This window comes from Myiozetetes cayanensis, unplaced genomic scaffold (genome assembly GCF_022539395.1).
Source record: "Myiozetetes cayanensis isolate MyiCay16 unplaced genomic scaffold, myiCay2020 scf3, whole genome shotgun sequence".
Taxonomy (NCBI): domain Eukaryota; kingdom Metazoa; phylum Chordata; class Aves; order Passeriformes; family Tyrannidae; genus Myiozetetes; species Myiozetetes cayanensis.
The window spans coordinates 8,623,662-8,649,613 of record NW_026087521.1 but is presented as its reverse complement, the minus strand read 5'-3'; positions in this window follow the sequence as shown (position 1 = coordinate 8,649,613).

Below are 25,952 nucleotides of genomic sequence, written 5' to 3'. Positions count from 1 at the left end.
TATATGAATACAAGTGAGTACATTACCTAATTTTCTCATTTTCCAAGTATATTTTTCTCTTAATGACTCCAGTAGTTTCAAATCAAAACTATTTTCCTGCTGAATCTAGACATCTAAATTAAAAAGTCACTTGCAGGATCCACTAACTGGTGATAATGACTCTTCATCCTTGAAGAGATGGATATTTGGTTTTAACATTTTATGAGGCAATATTTCTGACTTCTATTTCATTCTTAGAGGAAAGAAACCATTTAGGAGATTTACTTACCCAGATGCTATAAAAATATGAATTCAATTAGTAGGGGGGGGAAGACAAAAGCTTTTGTGAGCTTTACTTTAGAGGACTATTCTGAACCAGTTCATAAACATAGGAGAACTGGTTTCATGGCTTGACCACTGAATTTTGTCCTCTTGTTACCTACTGCAGTTGTAAAGTTTTGATAGGAAGTAGGAAAGAACAGGCAGTTGTCCACATGCTGTAATGGACTGGTCTCAAAGAGGGAATTCAAAGGACATGGATTTATTTCTACTTGTCCACTACAGACTGTTGTGCCCTTGGAAATGGATCTCGAGTCTCTGTATTTCAGTCTCCACTTCTTCAAAGTGAGAACAGTTCTGCCATCTTGCAAGTAAAGTGCTCTCACATGTGCTGATGAAAAGTATAATAAAAAGAGTAATTTAATAATTGGTACAAGCTTCTATATGTCACCTTCATATAGAATAGAGTGCTTTATGCTTGCTTAAAAGCAAGCTATGGTTTAAATTAAACAAAATCAAGAGTGAAACAAACTGTGTGTCCTTACATCCTTTCAGCTTAACTCCACTTGTCTGAAGTCGTGTAGTTGCCTCCATTCCTGACCTGCAGAGGTTTGCCAAGTACCGAGACCCCCCACACTCCTCCACTCATGAACTCTGGCTCATTATCTCCTTTCCTATGTGGCTGTGGGCTGCCAGAAATTATAGATGGAAGTTATTCCTTTATACATCAAATCAAGGGAAGAAAGTCTATTCCCTGACAAACCAAAACATAAATGTGAGGGATTTTTAAAACAGGTTTTGAGGGCAACAGAGGAGCTGTTTGGCCTGGAATAATTACCAGGCTGTTCCAGAGCTACAGGGTGGCACAGTAAAAAAGGTGCAAAATGTTCAGTAGTTTTAGGAGACAAAGAAGGCAGTCAGCAAAGGAGAGCTGGCAGGCTGCAGAGAGAGGAAGAGGGGAGGAGAGCAGTGGTGCAACTAGGAGTGGACCTGTGAAGTGTTTTGAAAGTTAAGGAAGAGAAGCTTAAACTTAATATGTAAGGAAATAAGGAAAGAACAAGATAGAAAGTCTTTGCAGCTGTATTTTGGGTGGAATGAAAGGAGGCCAAGAAGCTGAGAGCAACGAATGCTGCTCATCCAGATTTGGAATTTTATCTACAAGATTCCCACAGCCTAGCCCACCATCCTTTGATCTTTATCTTTTCAAGTACTCCCCTTTGGTCAAATCTCACAAGAGAAATGATGCTGTTGGATTGAAATTGCATTCCACTGTCAGATACTGGAAGTAACTTACCTCTGCTCAGTCTAATCATTTTGTCATATCATCATTTAAAACATCAGTTAGCCATTCTTCTCTGAAATTGCATAAAGATGTTCTTTCTACTCCTGTGAATCTCTTCACTGTTCATCGGGCAGGATAACGTGTAGATTCTCATGCCAGAGTGCTCAAGCAGAGATTTTCTTTGCACAACTAGATGGTTGGGGTGAATTTAAGGACTTTTACTGATTGCACAACTTGCTCTTTGGAAATATTTACTTTGCACGACAGAGATTTTATCCGCTAATCTTTGCTGCATAATGCAGCAAATGCAACAAGGTCCTAAATGTATTTTATGAAATATGGAACATTTTCAATCACATTAAGCCTGGTATATTTATTTTCCTGGAAGTTTTTCTGACCAGCAATTAAAATCTGCCCATTTGGATTTGACCTCTCATATTTATTTATTTACACCTAACAAAATTATAACCTATAAATAACATGAAGGTATGTAATGTTGTGCATGGCATATTGCCACTAAAAGTAATAGAAATGTTATTGTATATATCAGTCATAATTATTTGAAAGACTTGGGATTAGGTTGACAAACCTGAAGGAAAAATCTAAGTTTAAATTTCCATAATTTATGGTTATCATTTAGATGGGTGGAGGGAATTAAGAAAATATATTTGTTTACAACCATATTTACCAGTCTGCCCCTTTTTAGTTACACACCTTCAGGAAAACACTGTATATTAGATTCTTTTCCTTCCATCATTAGAAAGAAAGCCATGAAATCAGATTTGAACTTCTTTGGAGCACCATAACACCAGATTTCCAGTCCTAAATCCTCTATATAGAATGGAGGTACAGACTCTTAATTGAACACACATGCTACTAGTTATTATAATGTTCACTGGGAACTAGACACCTAAGCTATCTGTTTTCCCATTTACACTCATTCTCTCCAGATGCAGCAGAATTTTCCTATCAAGTCTAAGATCCAGGTCTGCCATCCAGTTTTCCCTCAGAGACTGACATCTTAGGTTTTCCAGGCAACGAAGTTCTCAGTCTTATCTAGGAAGCCTCTTTCTCACTCTCTGTACACCCAGTTTCAAGTTCTTTTTTCAGCTGTGGTGATAAAAGTGTCTGGCAGATTGGTAAACTGCACTGAACTCTTCCTTTCACATCTAATTGCCAAAGTTCAGAATAACTTTGGCATTTCTTGGCATTTCTTCCTCTTCCTCAAAAAATGAAGAACTTCATCAGTGGTTCAGCTTTTATGATTCTATCATCTCTTGATCAGCAGACAAAGAACTCTGACAGAAGGAGAGCTTTGAGCTGTAGAATCCTGGAGGATAAATAATGGTGGAGTAAAACCTTAGTATTCAAACAGATGTCTCCTCAACACAAATAAAGACTGTATTTTAATTTAATCACAGCTTTTGGGATATCTGATGTTTTCTCTAACCTTCAGCTCCTAGAGTAATATTTTTATAGAAGAAGCTCAGCTTTCATATAAAGAACACCCCACCTTAGCCCTCAGGGTTAAAACGTTTACTGTTAAATCTCATGTAAACTTGAAGATGGCAAATAAAATGTGTAAACATGATCATGCAAATACATATTTTTAAAACCAAGCTTATTATTATTCAGGGGCTGACACATTTCTTTTAAGTGTCTGAGGTCAGCAACACTGTAAATGGCACAGTCTTCAACCTAGTAATGTAGAAGGTTAACATAAATCAAAAAGGATAGGAAATAATAAGAAGAGAGTGGAGAGCCTGTCAGGAAAAACACTGATACCACTGTGCACCCTTTCCAGAGGTACTTCTGTGTGACATAGCTGACTAAGGGAAGCAGCTGGAGACATTAGGCATGATGGCAGACGTGGCTGAGTAACTTCAGTGGAGAAAGGGTGATGGTTTTGTGGATGGGTTTGCAGAGGACAGTATACAGGAGGCAATGCTAAAGAAAGTGGAGAAGCAAATAAACAGGCTATTAAGGATGCAAGACAAGTGAAATACAGTTAATATCTCATGATTGTTTTACTGTATCTCAAGCAGGAGAAAGTCATGGAAGCAATGAGGTACTACAGCCTCAGTCAAGCCCAATTCCCATTACTCTTCCACCAGGATGGGCAGAGCTATCACTGGCAGTGTCAGGATTGTGTGCAGCCTGGGAACAAACCACAGTGCAAGGTGGCCTCTCTGCAGAGCCTATTTCAGGGCCTTTCCATGTCTCCATGGAGTAATGCTTGGCATATGCACAGACTCATTTTTTTAAATGCTCTTTAAATATGTTCTCTCAAACACCTTCAACTAGCTCAGCAGCCTCTAAAAGTGAAATACAAAGCTCTTGAACTCTTAAGATTGAAGCTTTGGAGCCCTTCAAATATAGATAGTTTATTTAAGTCCTGTTCCTTTGCTGGGAAATTTTATGAGTTTATTGTCACTGTACTACATGACTCGTATCCTATATTCAATTATTTCAATCTTCAGAGAGTAATCATCTTTCTACCTGTCTGTAACAGAGTATGCTCTCAGTTTGCCCCCCTCCTTTTTTTTTTTTCCTTAGCTACTCAATTTTCAAACACTTAATTTTATCTGGGTTTTTATTTGCTATCTGCTTTTGAGCACTACCAACTAAAATGAGGAGTCAAGTCACAACACTATTTTATTTTGTATCTATGCCTACAAATGTAATATCAAGAAAAAATTATTTAGGATATTTTGCCATGTAATGTATTGAGCACCAATTAGAACAATTCAGCAACAGCTCAGGCCAGCTAGCAGCATTGGGATCTGCTTGCCTTGGAACCAATACAGCTTCTCAGGAATATATTCAGTTTCTACGTCACTGGAAGTAAATTCATTGCCTGAAAACATATTCTTTATCAAGTTTTATGACACCATGCAATGGAAACAAATTATAATTTAGTCTAGAAATTTAAATGCTGTCATGTCAACTTCCTGATGATTTAGACATGCTCTAATGCATGTGCACACACTTTATATTAGTTCCAGTGTAAGGGGTGCTGTTTCATGTAAAGAAGCCTGGCCTACAGCTTAAAAAAACAGGTTTTGCAATTCTGAATTTTCCTGGGCCTGTTTGTTATCCTTTGGAAACATTCTGATGCCTTCTGTTTTCTATCTGCATAATATGAAGATCATACTGCCTTCTTTTATGCTGCTTTAAGATCAACAGATGAAGTTATTGAGGGATGCAAAGTCAAAAAAAATCAAAAAAGTAAGTCGTTACATTAACATCTTGAGCTTCCTTAACAGCTCAGTGTTACCAAATTATGAGAATAAGTAGCTAATGGCTAGACTGCTCTTTGATAGTTTTCACAAGCCATTCTGTGAAAAGACAACCTAATTTCCCTCAAAATTTCCCTTCACCTCACAAAACACTACCAACATGTCTCTACTGTCTAGGCTTTATCTAAAACTTGGCCAAACTTGCACAAAATCATCCTTGTGTTCCACAGACTGGAATCCCATTACACTTGGTTCTGGCACACAACACTGAATTTATCCTGTGACAAAATGTGGGTTTGGATTAAGTTTATCCAGAGTTCATGTGTACATCTCATGAAGAATGGATTCAGTGAGAGTGACCTGCTCTCAGGACTGGCCAAAAGAAGAAATATGAAATGTCGTTTAGGGTATCTCTGCTCTCCCTTGATCTTAGTGCCAGTTTGGCTGCTAACATATATCAGAACAGCTTCAATAAATGCTAAGTTATATATAGCCCCAGAGGGGATATATAAAACACTGGGGATGTTCATTATTCTGAAATGATCTAACTCTTCCTCCAGCTATGTGTGCTACATTAGGCAGTGTATGGGAATCATCTGGCTACATAGCTGCCTACAGAAGGAGTCATTTAGATTTTGTTTATAGTCAATGGAGTGAAGTGGGTACTTGTAGGGAATGGTTCATCTCATTCTAAAGAAGACATCTAACACAGATCAGATAAAATGCACCCTAGAAGTGCCAGAACACGCTTCCAAGCTGAATCTGTGCAGACAAGAATTTAATTTAGGACAGAAGAGTGGTAGAGAGAGAAAGAGGTAGATAGAGTGTGCAATATATCTGGCTAATTTGTGCAATATATCTGGCTAATTTTATCCTATTTTAGGATAAAAGTTGAATCCTTCATGGAGATCCCCACTTCCCTCCTTTAACTAAAAAGAGGTCATGGGATGTCAATCTTGGGTAATAATGTCCATGTGTGCAATTCTAAGCTGGTGGGATGAATCCTACTCCAGAACAGGCAAGATCTTCAAGACTTACAAACCTTTAGATTGCTAACTCTTCATGGAAGTTTTACTGGACCAGATGAGATTTACTGATGAATAAAAATCAACACCTCATATATTAGGAGTACATTCTAAATGTTATCTAATCATGTATCTCTTATTAAAGTTTATTTGCATCCAGTTGTGAAATGTATTTTTCCTTTCTTATGTTACTTCTCTGTCCTATCAAATAATAGGAGTCATACTCAGATCCTCTAGTTACTTTACATTTCAGCCTAAAATGGCTTTGCAATTAAGGCTAATTCAAGGACTTAATCTAGGTCATGCCCCAAAAGCAGCATGGTTGTGTCTACGTGAGTGCAGCAGCATAATAACATGTGATATCACCACTTGGTCCATACATAAAACTCTGTCAGTCTACATTATACCTCTGTCTCTAGTCTGGTTTTGGATGTAGTCCTCAATTCTTCCCCAGCCTGACTTAATGCCATAACCTCCAATAATTCCAATTAGTTTAGATACCAGGACACTGGAGTATTATGCATCCAAACAGCTCATTTGATGTGTAGTTTCAAAAAGGGATTATTTCAAATATAGAAAAGACAAAACAGACTTTATTTGTTGAATAATAAAATTAAATCTTCTGTGTGCATTGACCACAATTTTTCTCCAGAAAATATTAATTAACAAAACTTGATAAGTGGTGAAAACTCCCACATCACTCTATTACTATTTTGCTTCCCATATAGCATAAAAACTTCAAGAAAGAGAATGCCATGATTAAACTTTTCAGAGCTTAAGAAAAAAGAAGTAGACAAGCAAAAACATGAACCTTCTCAGACATAAGTGAGAAGTGAACTAGAATTGAACAATAAAAAGAAACAGAAGTCAATTTTTAAATGCTAAGGATTTATAAGAGTATGATGGGAAGTTTAAGACTAATTCCCTTTAAATAAGAGTTAAGTTAGGTACTTTTCTCTACTGACTTTACAGAGTATTTGATGTACTCCTCTTATTAAGCTCCAACCACGGAATTATCTTTACCATTTAACACAGGAGCTCTAACATAGTGTCTACACTGCAGTCTATTATAAATCCTCAGATTTGAATTACTCAGCAGCTACTGAGTAGGTACTTAGCAGGTAGCTAAGAAAGCAGCAGCCCATTTAATATTGTAACTATGTTTTAAGAACTAAATATGTTTGCAGCCTGAATTAGTAAATCCAATACCAACTAACATCAGAAGTTATTGAGAGCATAAGGGTTTTTTATTATTATTTTAGCAGGACATGTCATGGATAAATATTATTTGAAATGAAACTTCACGTGATTAACTTAAAGGAACTATGGTACTTTGCAAAACTAGTGTATAATTACTATGTGTAGCTTAATTTGAATGGTGGAGTTATGAAATATTTGAGCATATTTATGTGATATGACTAATTTTCAGACTAGCTTACATTAATGTAGGAAGACTTACTTTGTAGTGTAAAAGAAATTGCACTTAAAATTATGCTTGTGTACATCTCTGAAATTGGCATTGACAGGTTAAAATGAGGAAGAAAGTTGAAAGCTAGGAATTTCCCCAGAAGAATTTGGCAAAAAACTAACATAAGAGACTTTGTTTTAGCAATGTTCATATTTTAGTAATAGTTTGGTCTGACTCAATTTTTCCCCATATACATTGTGTTTCTTTACTTTCATGAAATTTGATTAAGGAATTAAAAATTACTAAGGAATTAAAAAATACTAAGTAATTAAACACAGAAATTGCAGTTCCAGACAATTGGTAAGGAAGCTGCATGTTTAATGTTTTCAAACACTGAAAAATGTGTTGTGCACTGTAGTATCTTTTCTGATAAGATTGCTAGTTACTACGCTTGCATTGAAAATAACCGGTTACACATTAGTGAGACTTAATCCTGTAATGTCAATATGAATCTTCCTCTGATTTCAATATACTGTACAGCATGCTCAGCAAACAAGAAAAAATACCAGGTGGAAAACTCCCTTGTAGCCTATTAAGCAACTATCTCCAGGGCAGAAAAAAACAAAATAAAACAAAAAAAAAAACCCAAACCAAACCAACCAACCAACCAACCAAACAAACAAAAACACACAAAAAACCCCAAACAAACAAAAAAACCCACCAAACTTAAAGACTTCAAATGTTAGAGGCATTTTTGTTTGTCAGAAGACTTTGGTTAAGTGTCAGTTATCCTTTTGCTCTAGAAGTAAGGAAACCAAAGACATGATTTTTCAATACCTTCAGGTGTTTTCAAATTGCAGTAAGATTTGGAAAGTCAGGCAGTAGAGCTGCTGGAGAGTAAAATCAAATGTAGGCAAGTTCCATGTTCTGTACCAGTTGCTCTCACACAGAGTGCAGAGGAAGACCACTTGGAGCTTTAAACTATCCTAACACTCTTGCCTCTGTCATCAAAACACTACTTCTTCATGACTGATTTTTAAATTTTGATCAGCGATAATGATTCTGCCAATGACAAATTGCCCTCAATCTCTCCTTATGGTACTTGTTTATCTTGAATAGTCCTTTAGATACAGGTTGAACTGGGGGAAATTAAAAGTGAGGTACAGACATGTTAGTGGTACCCATGATAGGTAACTAAGCCTTTGAGAGCCACTTGTAATCTCATAGCATATTAAGTTATCTCTTGATGCCATTATTTGGATACAGAGCTTAGAGGGTAAATGTGCCCTTTTGGAAAAGCAGGCAGAAACCCAAAATAATTAAATTAGAGGGTTTTGTTTAGGTAACTCAATTCTGCTTATATCACACAGAAACAGAGAATCAATTAGGTTGTAAAAGACCTCTGAGTTCATTGAGTCCAATCTGTGACCAAATACAACAATATCACCTCCAGGGACAGTGACTCCACCACCTCCCTGGGCAGCCCATTCCAATGTCAAATCATCCTCCATGTGAAGAAAATCCTCCTAATGTTCAACCTAGACCTCTCCTGGTGCAGCTTAAGACCATGCCCTCTTGTCCTTCTGTCACTGGTTGCCTGGGAGAAGAGGCCAAGCCCCACCTGGCTACAATTATCTTCCTTCAGGTAATTGTAGAGAGTGATAAGATCCCCCTGAGGCTCCCCTTCTCCAGGCTAAACAATTCCAGCTCCCTCAGCTATTCGTCATTGGACTTGTGTTCCAGATCCTTCATCAACCTTGTTGCCCTTCTCTGGACTCGCTCCAGCACCACAGGGACCTTCCCGAATTGAAGGGCCCAGAAACTGGACAGAGTACTAAAGATGTGGCCTCAGCAGTGCTGAGTAGAGGGGGAGAATCACTTCCCTAGTCCTACTGGCTATATTGTTTCTGATACACACTAGGATATCTTTCAGTTTTTCTCTACTTAGTAGGTAAATGACCACATAAAGTAAAGGGGGGAGGTGAAGAAAACTGCAGCATGGTCTGTATCATAGCACAGAATCACAGAAAGGCTGAGGTTGGAAGAGTCCTCTGGAGGTCACCTGGTTCAACTCTGCTGCTCAAGCCAGGCCAAAGAGACCCCCAGTGAAGTAATAATGTGATGACAAGGCAAATTCCTCAATAATGAACTATGTCTTCAGAAAAACAAGGAAAGAAAGTTATTTCCCTAGTATGCTGGGGAATTTCTTTTATTCATTTTCCTGAACCTGAAATTAATTATATTTTCCATTTTGATTAAAAATATGGGGAATATCTTGGGCAGGGGCCAACTCAAACTGATGTATTTTCCTTTCTGTGTTTGACCATGAAGAATCAAGAAGTGAATCATTCATGAAGTTTTCTGGAGATCCCATTTCATCCTCCTGATGGCCCCCCTGACTTGACAGGTTTCTTTCACTTCTCTCAGAGCATGATTGCACCTTTGCAATTTTGCAGTCTACACTTGGAGTGAAGCCCAGGGCAGCAGGCCTTGTTACCCATTTGAGCTTGACACAGAAAGTCTCTTTATCCTTTAAACACATTAACTCAGTAGCTGACTCAAAGAAGCCTTTTCAGAATTCCATTATGTTCACCAAAGGGACAGTAAGCAGAAAAATGGACATTTACACATCAGTTTCTGCTTACCTAAATCTTAAAACTTTCTTACATTTTGGATTGCAACTCACTTTTCTCTTCGTATGTAAGGGAGAAGTAGATCATGGGACTCAATGAAATATCCAACCTTCATTTAATTTATTTGTCAGTACTCCTCATACTGTAGCCTCTGGCGTTATCTTAAACTTTCTTATTTCTTCTTCATACCCAAGGCATATTACAGGTTTTAGCTCTCATTTTCTTTCTGAGCTACGTGAAAAGCAAATTCTTTTACATATGTAAAGCTGATTAAAGTTGTATCCCAATTAATATAGTTCTCATTTCCTAAAAAAAGAGTAAGCATTCAGAAGAATTCCTTTATGATTTCAGGTCCTTGACACAGATTATTGTCCTACTGGATTTTTTTTTAGCAGCCTCTTGTTATTAACATAATACAATATTAAAGAGTGTAATAATCATGTAATTGACTAAAACTGAAAAAACTATAAAATTTAGGAAAACACTCTAAGTTTTTTACTTCATCTGGTATTGTAACATTATGAAGAATAATAACTTTATTTTGCTGTAAGAAATGTAGTTAACTCAGTACTTCATGGTCTGCTGTTGTGGAAATATACTTCCTGAATATATAAGTGATTTCAGCCTCAGTCATCTTATGCAACAAGTTATTTTTGCATATTCCTGTATATTTTCAGGACTAAAAATCAAATATCATCAAACATATAATTTTTGATTAAATAACATCCTTTACGTAAACAGAATCTTGCACCCAAAAATAGTCTATAGGATCTGAAAATTATAGTAATATACAGTTACTGAGGAGAAAATAGAGGACTAATATAAACATTCTCTTTTTAAAATTACAGGTGGTTACTTTCTATATCAGGCATATTGAAATGGCATTTTATGGTGCACAAAAAAAAAAAAAAGGAAAAAATATTTTTAAAATTCTCTTGCCATTCAAACATTTGTTCTAAAGTTTTTTACCTTGCTGTAGAAGAACATTTCAAGAAAAGAACTGAAAATTGACATCATCAATTTAAAATATTATTCTTCATAAATCAAGATTTTAAGAGGAATAGTTGCAATGATCTTTTGCTAGAAAAGATAATTTTGAATTGAAAATAGTCCTATATTATGAAAGTCATTACTATGGGTTTGTTTTTCTCTGTTACTTCTTTTTTTATTATTAAATAAAACAGAAATTACAAAAAAAATGTAATAAAATTTTAGTTAGTTTTGTGTATTTTTTCAACATGATGCTATTTGTTAAATTTCAAAAGAAGGATGTTAATTTTTTCTTCTTTATTAGATGCACAGCTGGTCCAGAATTTCCCCTCTATTTCATTTATCTGGCTTTAATGATCAGTAGAGCTTGATGGGTCTTTTCACTGTTCAGAGAATTACAGAATCACAGAATTTTGGAAAGGGTTGGAAGGGTTTTCCAGAGATCGTCTAATTCAAGCTCAAAGCAGGTTCTGAACTCAGCTGCTACCAGAAGCTTTGATTCAGTCATCAAAGGTGTTTCTGAGTAACAATGATATGAATCATAGACCACTTTTCTGTGAGGTTATATGATAGAAGCTTAACTAGTGTTAGTAGGAATGAAGCACAAAAGTGGTTATTGCAGCCATTAACACAGTAGCCCAAAGATTTTGCTAGAAATCAGATATAGCTTTCACATTTTTGTGTCAAAAGTTTCTGTCAAGGTTGTTTATAGGTTGCAATTAATTTCCACAAAATGTGAAATGTTTTTTCAATCAACATACAAAGTAGCAGCTAGACCTGATAGAAAATATATTTTTTATACTGCTTTGGAGGAACAGATTAAATTTAGTGCCAATAATTAGGGCGTGGAAGGGGGGAAATAATAAACTAAAAAATCAGCACTTGTAAAAGAAGTGTATCCCTGCTATGACTCAAAACAAATGTCTAAAATCCAATTAAAGAAAACTACTAATCCACCCATTAAATTTATCCATAGAGTTATGAGATAAATGAGACATTTTAAGGCACTTTACAGAAGGTTATGTGGCAGAAAACTTGAAAGAGTTCTTTGTGAATTTGAAAAACTGCTGAAGGATAGCATATAAGGGAGGAGGATGTTTACTTTCCTTATAAATTGATCTGAAGTTCTGCCATTAATTTATGTACAGAACAAATTGCCTTGGTTTTCATGTGTTGACAGTAGCAATTTTGGAGAGCATTGCCTATATATGTAGTTTAAAGTAGTTTAATTTCCAGAATAATAAAATTTTTTCCTCCTAAACATGCAGCATCCTCTACAAAATGTTGAGACTACATTTCCAAAAGAAATGTGACCAGCTAGATAATTTCCTTTTTCCCCTTTTATTGGCACTAAATTTAAGCTGCTCCTCCATAGGTCTTAGCAACTATTATAGCAATGTAAGAACAGAATCAACTTTCAAACCGGTAGATGGTCACTTTGTGGGTGACCAAATGTTTCAGCAATTGAGATGTGTGAGAAAATAATACCCTGCACTGATATATAACTTCTATCCCTTGAGCCATAGTGAAACGAGACATGGCTGAAAATCATACTCAGGTTAAGGTCAGCCTATATGTGCATGATAGGCTTGATAGAGAATTAAATAATTTAAGTAGCTGTAGACAATCTTTTTGTCTTTCAGAAACTGATTCAGAGTTGCGTGCTATGTGTAGACTCTGTGGAAGACTTTTCACCTGTGGAATCAAGAAATAATGCAACAGCTGTACACATACATAGAACTTTACAACTAGGACTTATTTTAGAGAAAATAGCGTTCCATTTCTCATTCTTAAACAATAGGAAATAAAGTACAGTTTCAAACTGGTAGTAAAAGAAGAAGAGCAAACTCTCAGCCTAATGAAAGCTGAATTAATTTTGAAGACCGAGTGTTCTGTTATACAGAAAACAGTTATTAGAACCTCACTGAAGAGTTTTTGGAAAACGTTCCTCCTATGACAGTCCCCAGGCATATTCTGGATGTTATTCTGAGAGACTTATTTACAGTCCTTTACAAAAAAATGATTTTAATGAACTTTTCTAAGGAATGGCAGGTACTGATTATTGTTCTTCATTATTTGCATTCCTTTAATGTCTATAGAAATAACCAAGGGGAATTCAACACATTATTTAAAAATGAACACAGCTCCAAAACTTTTTAAATGCAGCCAAAAGGAACTCAGTTGAAATTAAATGGAAACACCAAAAACTTCATTTCTTATAAGGAATATGCTGCTGAACAGGTTTGTTTTAGAAATGAAGACTGCTTTTCTTGTGATTGCGTCAAGAATCAGAACTTGTGTTTCTACTTTGGTATAGATTTCCAAAGGTATTTCAAAGCCTTAAGAGATGACCTTAACTAAACTTAAGATAAACCAAAATTACTCTCCTCACACTTCTAGAAAGGACTGAAAATGCACACAGAAAGAGGGAGTCACTGGAGACAAATGGAGAAAACCTTTCATAATTTGAAATTAAGAGAAGATTCTGCCACGTTTCCTTCTGTAAGGTTTCCTTTTATAAGGATAGGTTATGTTTTTGAACATGTTTAAAGAATAGGTATCTGCATAATGAACCCATCCCTATCACATCCCTGCAGTCCTGTAGGAGTCTGACACTGACTCCAGTAAGAGCAGGATTAAGCTGCAATACGTTTTTCACTGAGAGATTTCTTCTGAGGGTTTATCTTGCCAGCACCACTGTTGATTTCCCTATCTGTCTGAAAACGAGTGTAAAAGAGTTGCAGAGATTTTTGCTGAGTGACTAGTTAGTAAAAACTTACTCCCACCTTCTCTTTCAATTTTACCTGCACTGCTTAAAAAAATAATCTATTCTGACTGTTCCTGCTTGCTTATCTCTTCAGTCCCTTATCAGTTCCATAGAACTGCCATCTGAACAAACTCATTTCAGACAAAAAAGGACCCTTAAGGCTTGCAAAGATTTAAAAAAAAAAAAGAACTGTTGAACCTATTTTGTTAAAACAAACAAACAAACAAACAACAATTAAATAACAAACAAAAAACAGAGTAATGAAACGAAATTTTGCTTTATAGATCAACTGACATGGCTGCATTTGGCCAGGGATCTGGATGAATCCTGGAAGGAAGCCTCCTGGAATGTTAAAGGAAGATCCTGTACTTCTCTTGATGGTTGTCAGACAGGATGGAGTTGCTTTTCTTGCTTTGACAGTCTTTCATCCAAAGCCTGCAGACACATTTTGTTGTACAAAGACATAAAAAAGAGGCTGCAGATACCTCTCCAGCTGCCTAGGAGGTTTTTCTCTAGTACAACAATAATTCCAAATGCATGATGCTTCAGATAAAATAGAAAGACATATTCTTAGTGCCCATAAACTGAATCCATTGTCACAAAGTATTATGATAGCTTCAGATAAAACAGATGCTACTAGAGTTGTAACACTGACTTATCACGCAATGTTGAAATGAGATACACAAGAGGCAGTAAAGTAGCATTTTTAGAGCCACTTTTTTTTGCTGTTGTTCTCTAGTAACCTTTCTGCCACTTAGAGTATCCCCAGAGCATCAGTTAAAGCATCTGCAAGTCTTTTTCATGAGACTTCATTAGCACAAGTACACAAACTCTGTGGCTTTTGTTGCTCTGTGCAGCGCAGACACAAAGCTATTGGTGTTAGGCTCCAGTTGTCCTTTTCTGACTAGGGTTCAAGGAGAACATGAGATTTCATTAATTTCACTCTATATATCTAAAATACAGGCTTTTTGTCTGAGTCTGCTATTACCCCTTGAAGACAGCAGAGAGAAGATGTAGAAAACTATTGTAGTGTGAGACGGTAGTGCCTGTGTCTGTACATCAAGCAGAACTTAGAAGTTGTCTACGCATGGAGAAATGAATCCTACTCTTGTAGTCTTAGAGTCCAAATACAAGAGATGCTGAATGTTTCACATTCATTTGAACTCTCTGGCAGTGCTTAGTCTAAGAATTACTATGTCAATGAATGAGCTTTGCAATGTCTTGAATCTGTTCCGGTAGAGCTTCTTGATTATTTAAAAAGCAGCATTAAACAGAAATATCAACACTGCTGGATCAACTAGTTTTCTCTGTGAGATCTCACAGAGACTAGCTGAGAACAGCTGTTTCAATAGGTAGCAAAGGTAGTAATTCAAACTATTGATTACAACGTAGCTTTCATAAAAGCTCAATTGGTTTTGATGTAGTTAATCTTGAAAGATGTGATTTATTTTGTTACCAATAATTTTTTAGAAATTAGCACTCAGCTTTTCAGTGCTAATCTTTATTTTTCTCTTCAATATAACATCATATATATATTACTAACTGCTACAATAAAATGTTTGTGACTATATAAGAGATATCACTATCTTTTATACAATTATTCTCACTTCATTTTATTTTCTTCTACTATTTTAATTTTATATAGTTGTATTTTTTTTTACTACAACTAATTGATTTGTCTAAGAAAATGCAAAAATTTCTGCAGCAAAGCAGAGAGCTGAACCTCTATATCTCAAATCATAAAATGTCTAATGAATTGTCAGACTCAGGAAAAAATATTAAGAATACATTTTTCTTCATTGGATGCATTTTGAAACTATTTGAACTTTGGTTTAGAATCTTCGTAAATTCTTTACAAACATATCACTTAAGAGAAACAGAAAAGAACAGAATTTTATTCCTTAAAAAGCTATAAAATATGTAATATCCTGAATAATGCCAAGCACAGTGTAGAAAGGGAAGAACAGTGTCTGGAATTTTGTGAGTGGCGTGTGTGGGCAGACTGAGCCATTTACACTGAACCAGCTTTGGTTGATGCGGATACACTGAACCATTTTAAAAGCAAATGCTTCAATGGTGACTTTGTTGTACTGAAGGGTAGACCAGCCAATAACCACATGATCCCATCCTGTGTTCTTGGCAGTCTGAAACTTGAGTTCCTGCATATAGCAAAGTATAAATATAACTCATTCAATAAAAAAATAACTGAAGGCTTTCAAAACTTTTTTTTTAATAAAAGACTTTTGGATTTGGTTCTTTTCTGTGAAAATCTACAAGTCATATTCTTTCCTTCAATCAAACCAGTCAATCTCCTCCCATTGAATAAATAAATAAAAAATATATATAAATGAATAAATTGTGTTTTCCCCACTTCCTATCTCTCCATTTGGGGAGTTATAAAGATTATAGATGTATCAGAACAAGTTTGTGTGCAGCAGTGTGCTTCTCTTTTAAGGCAGAACTGCCTAGATCAATAAAAAGCTGACAATCCCCCTCACTTAGCTTTGCTGTTGGTTAACTGAATACTTGCAAAGCTACAATCACATAGATCAGACAAGCCCAGTGAGCTAAACCAAATACCTCTGTAGTTGTGTTTTAAAGGTAAAACGATGTTAAACCTGAGGTATTGCAGACTGCTTGACAGAGGTGTTGAAATCTGAGGCAGATAAAAATCATTGAAGGGGAAAGCGGGAAATAAAACATAAAGAGAAGAGAGGTGAAGGTTTAGTTTTCATGGGAAACTTGTTTTACTAAACTCTGAATTGACATGGTGAATTACATTAACAACTGACACAGATGCACATTTGGTTTGTTGGCAGATTAAATCCATATGTAGTTACCACTCTACCATACACGCAATGTCAATCTGTCTGTGTTGGGTTTTCCAGTGAAAGGACTCCCTATTCATCTGGCTATATCCGCACAAGAGAGTCTGCCCCCACTGACATCAACTAATCTTACAGGTGGTCTGCTATGATCTTCTTTTTGTGGACCTGATAAAGGCAATAACTTAATTTACTTACATTTCTAGCCTCTGAGTGATACCCCAACTTTTGGAAGCAATTTTTTCCATTCTCTTATTTATATCAAAGAATTTTAAAAGTGACTCTAAATTTTGGGTAATTTTTACTTTGAAATAAAGGTCTAATTTTCAACACTTTCAGGAAACATAACCCATAATATTATTACTCCCCAAATACCTGGAAATATTAGGCCTAATAACACAAATAATAGCATAAACTGGACCGATCCAAGTGATGGTATAAGAACCAAAAAAAATTTTGAGTTCTCAAGATTTATTTGTTAGCCTGGTGAACTTCTCTGAGGAGGTGGGCTACAGTAGGTGCTTGATCAAAAAGGTCATTTTGGTACAAGTAACAGAAGATTTCTGCAGGGACACCATCTGGTCTTAGGATGCTGATGTTGATGGCGCAGAGAAGCCCAGCCCAGCAAAACCCGTAGTGGCTTCTGTGCCCTATCTTACAAGATCTGGTCACCAACATAGAGTTCTGCAGCTGCCAGAAACCCAGGAAGGATTTCTGAAGGGCTGAGCAATTCATGTTGCTTAGATGTTGAGACAAAGACAGGATAGAGAAAGGCAGGAGAGACTGTGTCGCTTGTTCAAAGGAAGGTTAAAGGGAAATAAAGAGAGGCCTTTAATAGCTTGATCAAGGTGGGGACATATGAATGCTGAATTCCTGGACCTTTCTGGCCTAAATAAGAAAGGGAAAACTAAGTACCAACAAGATTCAATGAGATTAAAGTGTAAGACTGATGCCTCTGAAGGCATTTTCATGGACACATATGCTCCCTTGGCCCTTATTGAAAACAGACATGGTCATTTCTGCTGAAATCTTCAAAGGTTTCAGAAGCATATATAAGCTGAAGGGCCTGAGCTTTACTATGTAAACACTAACTATTCAGGTCATTGAAGCATATGAAATATTCATAGGAACAAAACGTGATCAAACTACTCCATTTGTTTATGATTGGAGTTCAAACATTATCAAGATGTTTCTGTCATTGGCATGTATAAAACTGTTCTCTGCATGGAAAAAATTAATTCCCCATCCCTTCTTGGAGTCCATCTCCTGTATGCCCTTGGTGAATCTGCAGTCATTCTTCCTTGCTTCTGGCTCTGCTGGGTGGAAGGACACTCATTTGGAAGGCACCAGTACCACCCCCAAAGCTGGTTCATGCCCTAGTCTCAGAAAACAATTTATTGCTCTAACAAAATGATGCAACTGTTTTCCAGATAGTTTTTCCTCTTGTTTTTCCTCTTGTTTTTCATAGCCCAGAGAAAGAGGCCAGCTTTAGCTCCAGACATGAGTCATACACCAGGCAGGTAGACAGTAAACCTTTCCTGGCTGACTTGTGGTGTTCCTGTACATTCCCTATATTGCCCTGTCCCATTTAAAACATCACCAAGAGCTGCTGCCTGTCATGCAACTGGCTACAACTCTGCAGGCTGAAGCTGAATGTCTTCACCAGCACGTTGCTACATGCCACTCTGCTCTTCAGCCAAGCTTTTAATAGCACAAATCTTTTATTGCAGTAATAGGATTAAATCATATCTGGGCAGAAACAGCTCAGCCTTGTCATTATGGAGTATCAGGGCAGAGGCTGAATGCATCTCCATCCAACAGTATAGCCATACACCAGCTGTGCTCTGTGCTGTATGGGAAAAGGAGGACATTGCTTTTGGGAAGGGTTAACTGATAGCCCTGATCTGTCACTCCAGCTCTACAGCAAGAACAGGGTTTTTTTACAGCTCCCAAAGGTCTGCTTTTAGGCAAATTTCTGCAAGAAAATGGTCTTGGTGGGAGAAAAACCCCTTTTACAAGAGCAGAAGTTCAGGATTCCAGACAAGTACCAACCTTATTGCAGTGTAAATAAGATTGTTCTCTTGCTGAGTGTTTCTCATAAAATTATTTTGAATAACAATAATAATAATAAAAACATTATTCTTTCCATATAACAGAACAATATGAAACTTCCAAAACAAATAGGAAGAGAGAAAAACCTTCAAATAGGAACAGAAAACATTTTCTAATAAAAATAAGGCCTCAAGCTACAACAGAATACCTCTCAGATACCTCTCCAAAATCTTAGCATTTGCATTATTCTTCCTAAGTTGTGGTGGAACAAATCCAACTCATAAAGTCAAAACATACTATACAAATATTTATTTATTTAGAAGAGATAATATGAAAGCCAAGTAAATGAAGAAGTGGGGTACCATCTTTAAAGCTTCAGTAAACTACAGGACACCAGGAACAAAATTTCTTTAAATCCAGATTATGAAATATTGCTCACAGTGGAGCTTTTTTCATACTTTTTACAAAAGTTGTTAGCAGTGATCACTGCCAATGACCATAACACAGGCACCTTGCTGTTCTAATGTTATTTTTGTTTATAATATGTTTTGCATGTGCACTTAAGAGTCCTGTATGGAAGCGTGCATCCCAAACGTAGTGCAACACAAAACATATCACAGAACTACATTCCTAAACATCTTTGCTTGTTTGTAGAGAAGACTCAACTAAGAACTGTTTGTATGCAGCAGGATTCACCAATAATGTCTGGTGTGATCACTGCTACATCTTTCATAAGAACTGTTTACCATAAAGACACACACAACTTGCACAAAGTGCAGAAATAATCCCATGAAGCAATGAGTTAAAAATCCATTGTTATATCTTACCTAACATAAGTATGACCTAACATTTGGCAGGAAATAGATTGGAATCATGCGTGCCCTATCTACTTTATCACAAAATCATTGAACGCTGCTGAATTATTTATAGTCCTGCCTGTTTTACTTACTTTTGGATTTCCAGAAATGGCACTACCAGGTCAGCCAAGATATTCCAGCTAAAAAGGTGACATCATTCCTGGAAGTTAGATTTTGCAAGAATCATATTAAAACATAATACCTTACTTTTATTACATATCTTTCAGTCTATATAACAACTTTACAATTTGTTTATGCATCTCAGGATAGTGAATATAACATCTCCTGCCATCAGCATCACATGCCGTGTTTAGGAAAGGAAATTAGGAGTAATGTAAACAAATGAAATTACAGGGTAATTTTGCATAAGAAAGATGTGATCACTCAAAGATAATTTAGATAGGTCATCCAGGAAAAGATTTTGCAAACATTTCCCCTTAGCTCTTTTCTGATATTTCAGTCAAGATCTATTTTTTTTCTGAAAGATGGTATACAAGAAACAGTGTTTTCTTAACATTTACTGCAAAATAAGTTATAGTTTACCTACTGAATCTCTAATTTCCTTCCTACATAATTGTATCTCAGAAATCTCTACTTCAAATACTAGACTTAGACTATGATATCTACCATGATGGCAGCTGAAATTAATGCAGCTTCAAAGTTTGTCCCTATGTCAGAAGTTCTTCTGGATACATATCATTTTTACCATTGCACAAAGTGTTTTCAAGCAAATTTTTATAGTCCACAGAAGGATGTTTCCTTAGCAGGAGAATGCTTCGATAACAAGTTCAAAAATATCTCCTTTAGCATTGCTGGATGTAAAATTCAACCACTGGAGCAAAAATGTGGCTTTTGTGGTCAGGTCAAGGCTGCCACTGTGAGTTTGAGTGGTGTCCAAACATTTTGTTGTTAAGCTTCACTTGAAAAACACACCTGATAACAGCAGATAGGTGCACTGATAATGATGATTATTTACTGTAATTCATCTTATCTTGAGGCAGAACTGTTAGATTTTGGGGGTTTTTTTAAGCCTTTAGCAAACCTGTGCAAGAATCCACTTATTATATCCAAAGAAACCTGAACTACCAGTTCTTCTAGCTCTCTGAACCCAGAGTCAAAATGATAGACTAATGTTTTCCAGGTGCCCTGTTCCTCGCTAAAGAGGTCTATGGTGGGGTAGGTGACAGTAGTCCCAAGAGTGCTGGGGAATGAGTGCGTTTGCACTGGACTCCTGGGAGCTCTGGGAACAGCTGCTGAAATACTGGAGAGATGTGGGAAAACAAGGAGCAACTGACTGAGGTGAAATAGCAAGGTCCTATGGGCACATTTTGAGGGCCTAGGGCAGGGAGGGATGTCTGCAAGTCTGCAGTGTGCTGCTGACAGAAAGGATGAAGGCAATGAAGTCAGGGCTGCCACTGCTGCCAGTTTTCTCTCCTCTCTTGCCAAAACCACACAAGAGCCAGGTTCACTCAGCAACATGCTCTTACTGCCATCAGCTCTTTCCCCAGGCGCAATGAAGGAGAGTCTGCATTCACGGCAGTAAGGAAAATGGGCCCCGATCCATTCTTGGGCTCTCTGAACAAGTGATGTAGCTCAGATTAGCCAAAACCAGCATGACAAGTTTTTCCATACTGCTTATTTTAAATAGTCCCTAGTGCAGGCTATACCCTAAATTTTGTCTGGGCTTTGTCTTGCTGAGTGCCACTTGGCATGATAACAATTAAGCACTCAGATGCCAAATCTTCTCGTTTTCCTGTCTTCTCATTTCAGTGAGTCTCACCAATAAGGAAAGATTTTTGTAACTGGATCTTTCTAGGCACAGGTATTGAATCAGCACTCCACAGATTTTTAGGTTACTTTATATTTCAGTGAGGATTTGTTCCAAAACAAGTACCATACTCTTCTTTCCTGATAAGAGCACAAATGTCATACAGCTTCTGGTACCAGTCAGTTTAAGAATTTCCAACTCCAGTAAATCTTATGAAGCTAACTAAAACACCATCCCCTAGGCTTAATTAAATCCCCTACATAAAATTACTGTGCATAGGGCTTCCTAGCTGTCGGATTAACCCTGTCTGATATAATTAAAGTAGAAAATGAAACTGTAATAAAATCAAAATAGATTTTATGTACTATGTACACTGTACCTGGACACTGAAGAATTTGTAGTAGCATGTAGTTATAATTAGTGCAGGATTCAGGGTCAACTAATTATTTTTTTTTTAATTTTAGACTAGTCATTCAAAATGAAATATTTTCTGCTTTAAATCTTTTCTAAGTCTTGCTTAATATTTCTACAGTATGCTAAGAACCTGACAGTGTCTACGTAAAATTATCCTTGAGTTAGAAGAGTCTGTTATCACAATTTGCAACACAGAACTAAAGTCAGTAGGCCAGAGACTGTGGTGTGTTACTGTCAGCATGCACTGCACAACCTTAGTAGTTTAGGGGTTATATGGGTCTACTGATACAGGGATGAAATGTCTTAAATCTTGATGTATTTATATCCTGTGAGGTGAGAAGTACTACTATTACCATTCTGCATATAGAATTAGGCACAAAGAAATGAATATTTTATACTTCAGGGTGTTAGACAGCTAATTCTGTCTGAAATTATAGAAATGATGCTCTTACATGTCTTTGTGGACTATGCTTAACTGATTTATGAGGTCTACAAAAGCTGTGACTGGGTGTGTTACCTTAAATGCTAAGCCAGCACCCTATTCACCCTTCTTCATCCAGAAGTACTTTAGAGTGCTTTAAAGTAGACAAAACCAGCGAGTTCTGCCTTGGAAGTGGATCCTGACACGCTAAATCCTGGGACCTCTAAATTTGAAAACATAATGTCCACTCCGCAACTTTCACTTATCAAGTTGCTTCCATAACTACTCTTTCCCCCCACCCCTCTTCTTTTCTCTTGCATAATTTTGCAGTGCATCTTACTGCCTGCTGAGCTGGCTATAAATCTCTCATATAAAATATGTTACCTATTAAGAATCATGAAAATATAACAACATGGACATGCAGTCTCACGTGCTCACTAAGGTGAATGGAATGTAACTGCTAAATCCCCAAGTCAGTCTGTATGTGAGGTGCACAGGAAAGACATGGGACAGTGAAAAGAACAAAACTTCATATCGCCCCGTTCTTCCCCCACTCTTTAAAGGAGAGCTGGGACTCCCTCAGTGTCTGGTGGTGTTTGCATTGTTTTCTGATTCATCAGCATTCATGTCACCTAGGTGGGTATTTCAGCTTTCGTTATAAACTTTAATGAACCGTGTTCCTACTCTTGGTGATTATGACTGCCTTTACACGTTTAATGATACGAAAGTCCCAGCAAGTTATCAAGCCCATCTCCTAAAATTGTTCCCCAGAGTACCTTCTAATTTAAAAGTCCCAAGTAACAGAGTTTCTACTGCTTCCATTGAGAGACTTTGCTGATTACTTGGTTTGCTCTCAGGAGTTTTTCTATATATTCATCCCAGATTTTTGTGCTTTTAAATTAATCCAATTATTTGTTTAAATCAACCAGAACTTTCATTGTGGAACTGAAAATCAAAAAAGGAGAAGACAGAAAATAGAAAGAAAATTGCTAGCAGGAAAATTAATAGTGTGTAAGGACACTTACTTTAATCTGCCATGTCTACATCCAAGTGTGTATGTCTCCAGCCCTCATTTCTACAGCATCCATTAGCCGTTTCCTTTTCAAGCCCTTTTTCTAGAAAAAGGGTGGTTGTATTTATAATAATCACAGGCTTTCTCCTCAGTTAGCAATGTAAAGTGTCTGTATGTCACCATGAAGGGACACACATCCATACTTCGGTGCTGCCTCTAGATGGACAAAGAGAAGAGAGGCTCTGTGGCCAGTTTTCTCTTTAAAGCTTCCCACAAAGGTGCTGCACTCAGGGACTTGTCTGCAGAACAAGCAGCTGCAGGGCAAAAGCAGGTTAAGAAACAGTCTCACACCAAACTCTTTCTCAACAGAGGACAGAGTCCAAATGATAGTCTAGGTCTGAATTATCATCAAAATAGAGAGAGATTCTAACCTTACACTAAGTCAATTGGTTTTTTGGTTGAAAATTCTGATTTTTTTTTTTTAATACGGAGAGGTTATTTGAACCATATCTATTCAGTGATGTGTATTTTTTTCTAAATTCTTTCATATTTGAAGTTTTACAAAGGTAAAACTTCAAGAAACTGTCCTGAGCAAAGTTCATTTGGATGTTTTATGAAGGATCTGCCATGGCCTTGGGAAACTGATATGTCTTTTTCTACTCAAGTCTTCCCACTCCCTTTCTGCATTAATTTGTGTAACTCACACACAAAAGTTAGTGGGAAACTGTTTTAACAACCTTTTAAGCAACTTCAGAATAAAATAACCAAAAGAAGGATTGCAGCAGAGTATTCACAGTGTAACCTAGTGGTATTTCCTAGTGGCTCCTTTGGCAACTCTTACTGATCACTATTTATAAAGTGGTGGTCTAAACCATTCATTATGATTTATGGGGTTTTTTTATATATATAATTTTTTTGTATGTTCCAGAACACTAAGGCTAACTTTGAGAAGGATCACTCTGAATTTTTCTGCTTTGTATATAAATGTCTAGTCTTGTTTTAAATCACACAGTGTTTTGGCATCAATAATATTTTGTAGCAAAGAAGCCACAGATGCCTTGTCATTTGCATGAATAGAGCTTGTTCTTCTGCAATTTTCTGCCAGAAACAAAACAAAAGGATAAAAATATTTTGAGAAAGGTGAAAATGGAGACTCTCAACCTCAAATCACTAACTCAACATGTCAGACTTGTTCAGTTACCTATCTGGGCTCTTTGATTTTTACTTCAATCAAAGCCAAATGCTAAAAGTTTTGAAGTTCCCCATTCCCTGCTGTGACTCCTAAGATTCGTTAGAACATCATATGCTCTTTTTAGTGCAAACAGCCTGAGATACCAAGCTGAGCTACCTTATGAAGAAAGGTTTTGCAAGCAGAAAAATCACTGTATCTGAAATAAAGTGCCAGATAAATCAACATGACATCCATGTGCAGTGACTGGAACCCAAAGACTTTTTTGAGTCCTGAAGTCTATTTCCTATGTATCGTCCTCTGATGATATGACACTAAGTTTCACTGTATAGATGACTTGGAAAAGTGATCCTTCTGTGATGTGCAACACACAGCTCCTGTAGAGTGACAGCTGCAGCAAGAAATAGCTGACTTGTACTGAATGAGGATCACTAAAGATGCAAATCAATATCAGGAAACAGGAAGGAATGGTAATGAAAGGGAACATTAACTTCATCAAAAGCACTTTAAAATGCTTTTTTTTACTCAAAAAATGTTCAGCCTTTCCTAAACTTATGGGTTCTATTATAACTAAACTGGAAAATGTTGTTGACCCTGTCACAATCACTTGCACAAATTTTAGTTAACTCATTTTAATGAGAACTGGAGATGTATAATAAGTGTTATATATGGACTACATATTACACATGAATGAAATCATAGCTGTGCATATATGTGCTGATACACCTGTGAAGAACATCTGCAAAGATTTTATTGTTACGTATGGGAAGTGCTGCTCTGGTACTCTGTCATAGTTTGAATTTTTCTGTTTTGAGATGATGCATTAGAACAGCAAGGTGATGGCTGTCAGGGCAGTGTGACCATGCTCCCATATAACTCACCCAATCTACAGCTAAGGTAGGGGTTTTTGGTTGTGGGTGTTTTATGATTTTTTTTTTTTTTTCACTTTTCTGCCTGTTTGTTTGGATCTCATTTTTGTTGCCTTATTTTTGTCAAACAGATCACGGTTGTCTCTCTAAGGCAAACAAGATCTGAACCAGACATGTATTAGTGTATAAAAGGTGATTAGTTTTGTAGTGTGGTTTCAAGAGAAAACTGGTTTGCATTATGTGCTTTGGCTTAGCAATGCAAACTTATTTCTCTGATGAGTTTAATACCCAGTTGCTTAGAGACAACCTCTAGAAAAGGATTTTCCAGTTAGAACAAACTGAGGAAAAAAACTTAAACAGCAACAAAAAACCCCCCACTATTGAAAGAAAAGACCTTCAGTGATTCTGGACAAATAAAAAGAGAACAGGTATAATGAAAGACAAAAACCATTATTGTCTTAATTAAGAAAATCCTGTGACTACTGTTTACATTGAAATGGCAGACAATATCAGGTAAATGTGACCTTTTCTTTTCATTCTTTCTTTCTGGACTAGATAAAAGAGGTAAGAAAAAGATCACTTTCCCACTGGACCAGATTGTTCAGGCCACAGCACATGTTGTGTAGCTGCCTGATGCTCCAAATCAGTATCTGGTTGAACCAGATGACAACTTCGGTACATGTTGTGCAATCCACCCTTTTGATTTGACAAAGCAAAATAAAATACACCACTATTGCAGCAAATGTGGCATGCTCATACTTTGTACATATTCAAACACAAGCACTCAGAAGGAAATGCTATTATTTATAGGCTGAGATTGGCAAGGAGAAGGAACCCTTGCAGACCTACAAAGAGCAGCAAGCTGGTCAACAAGTCTGCCTCCAGTCACGTTGTATCCTCACTCAGACTGTGGTTAAATACTATCTCTCCATAATGAGAAGTT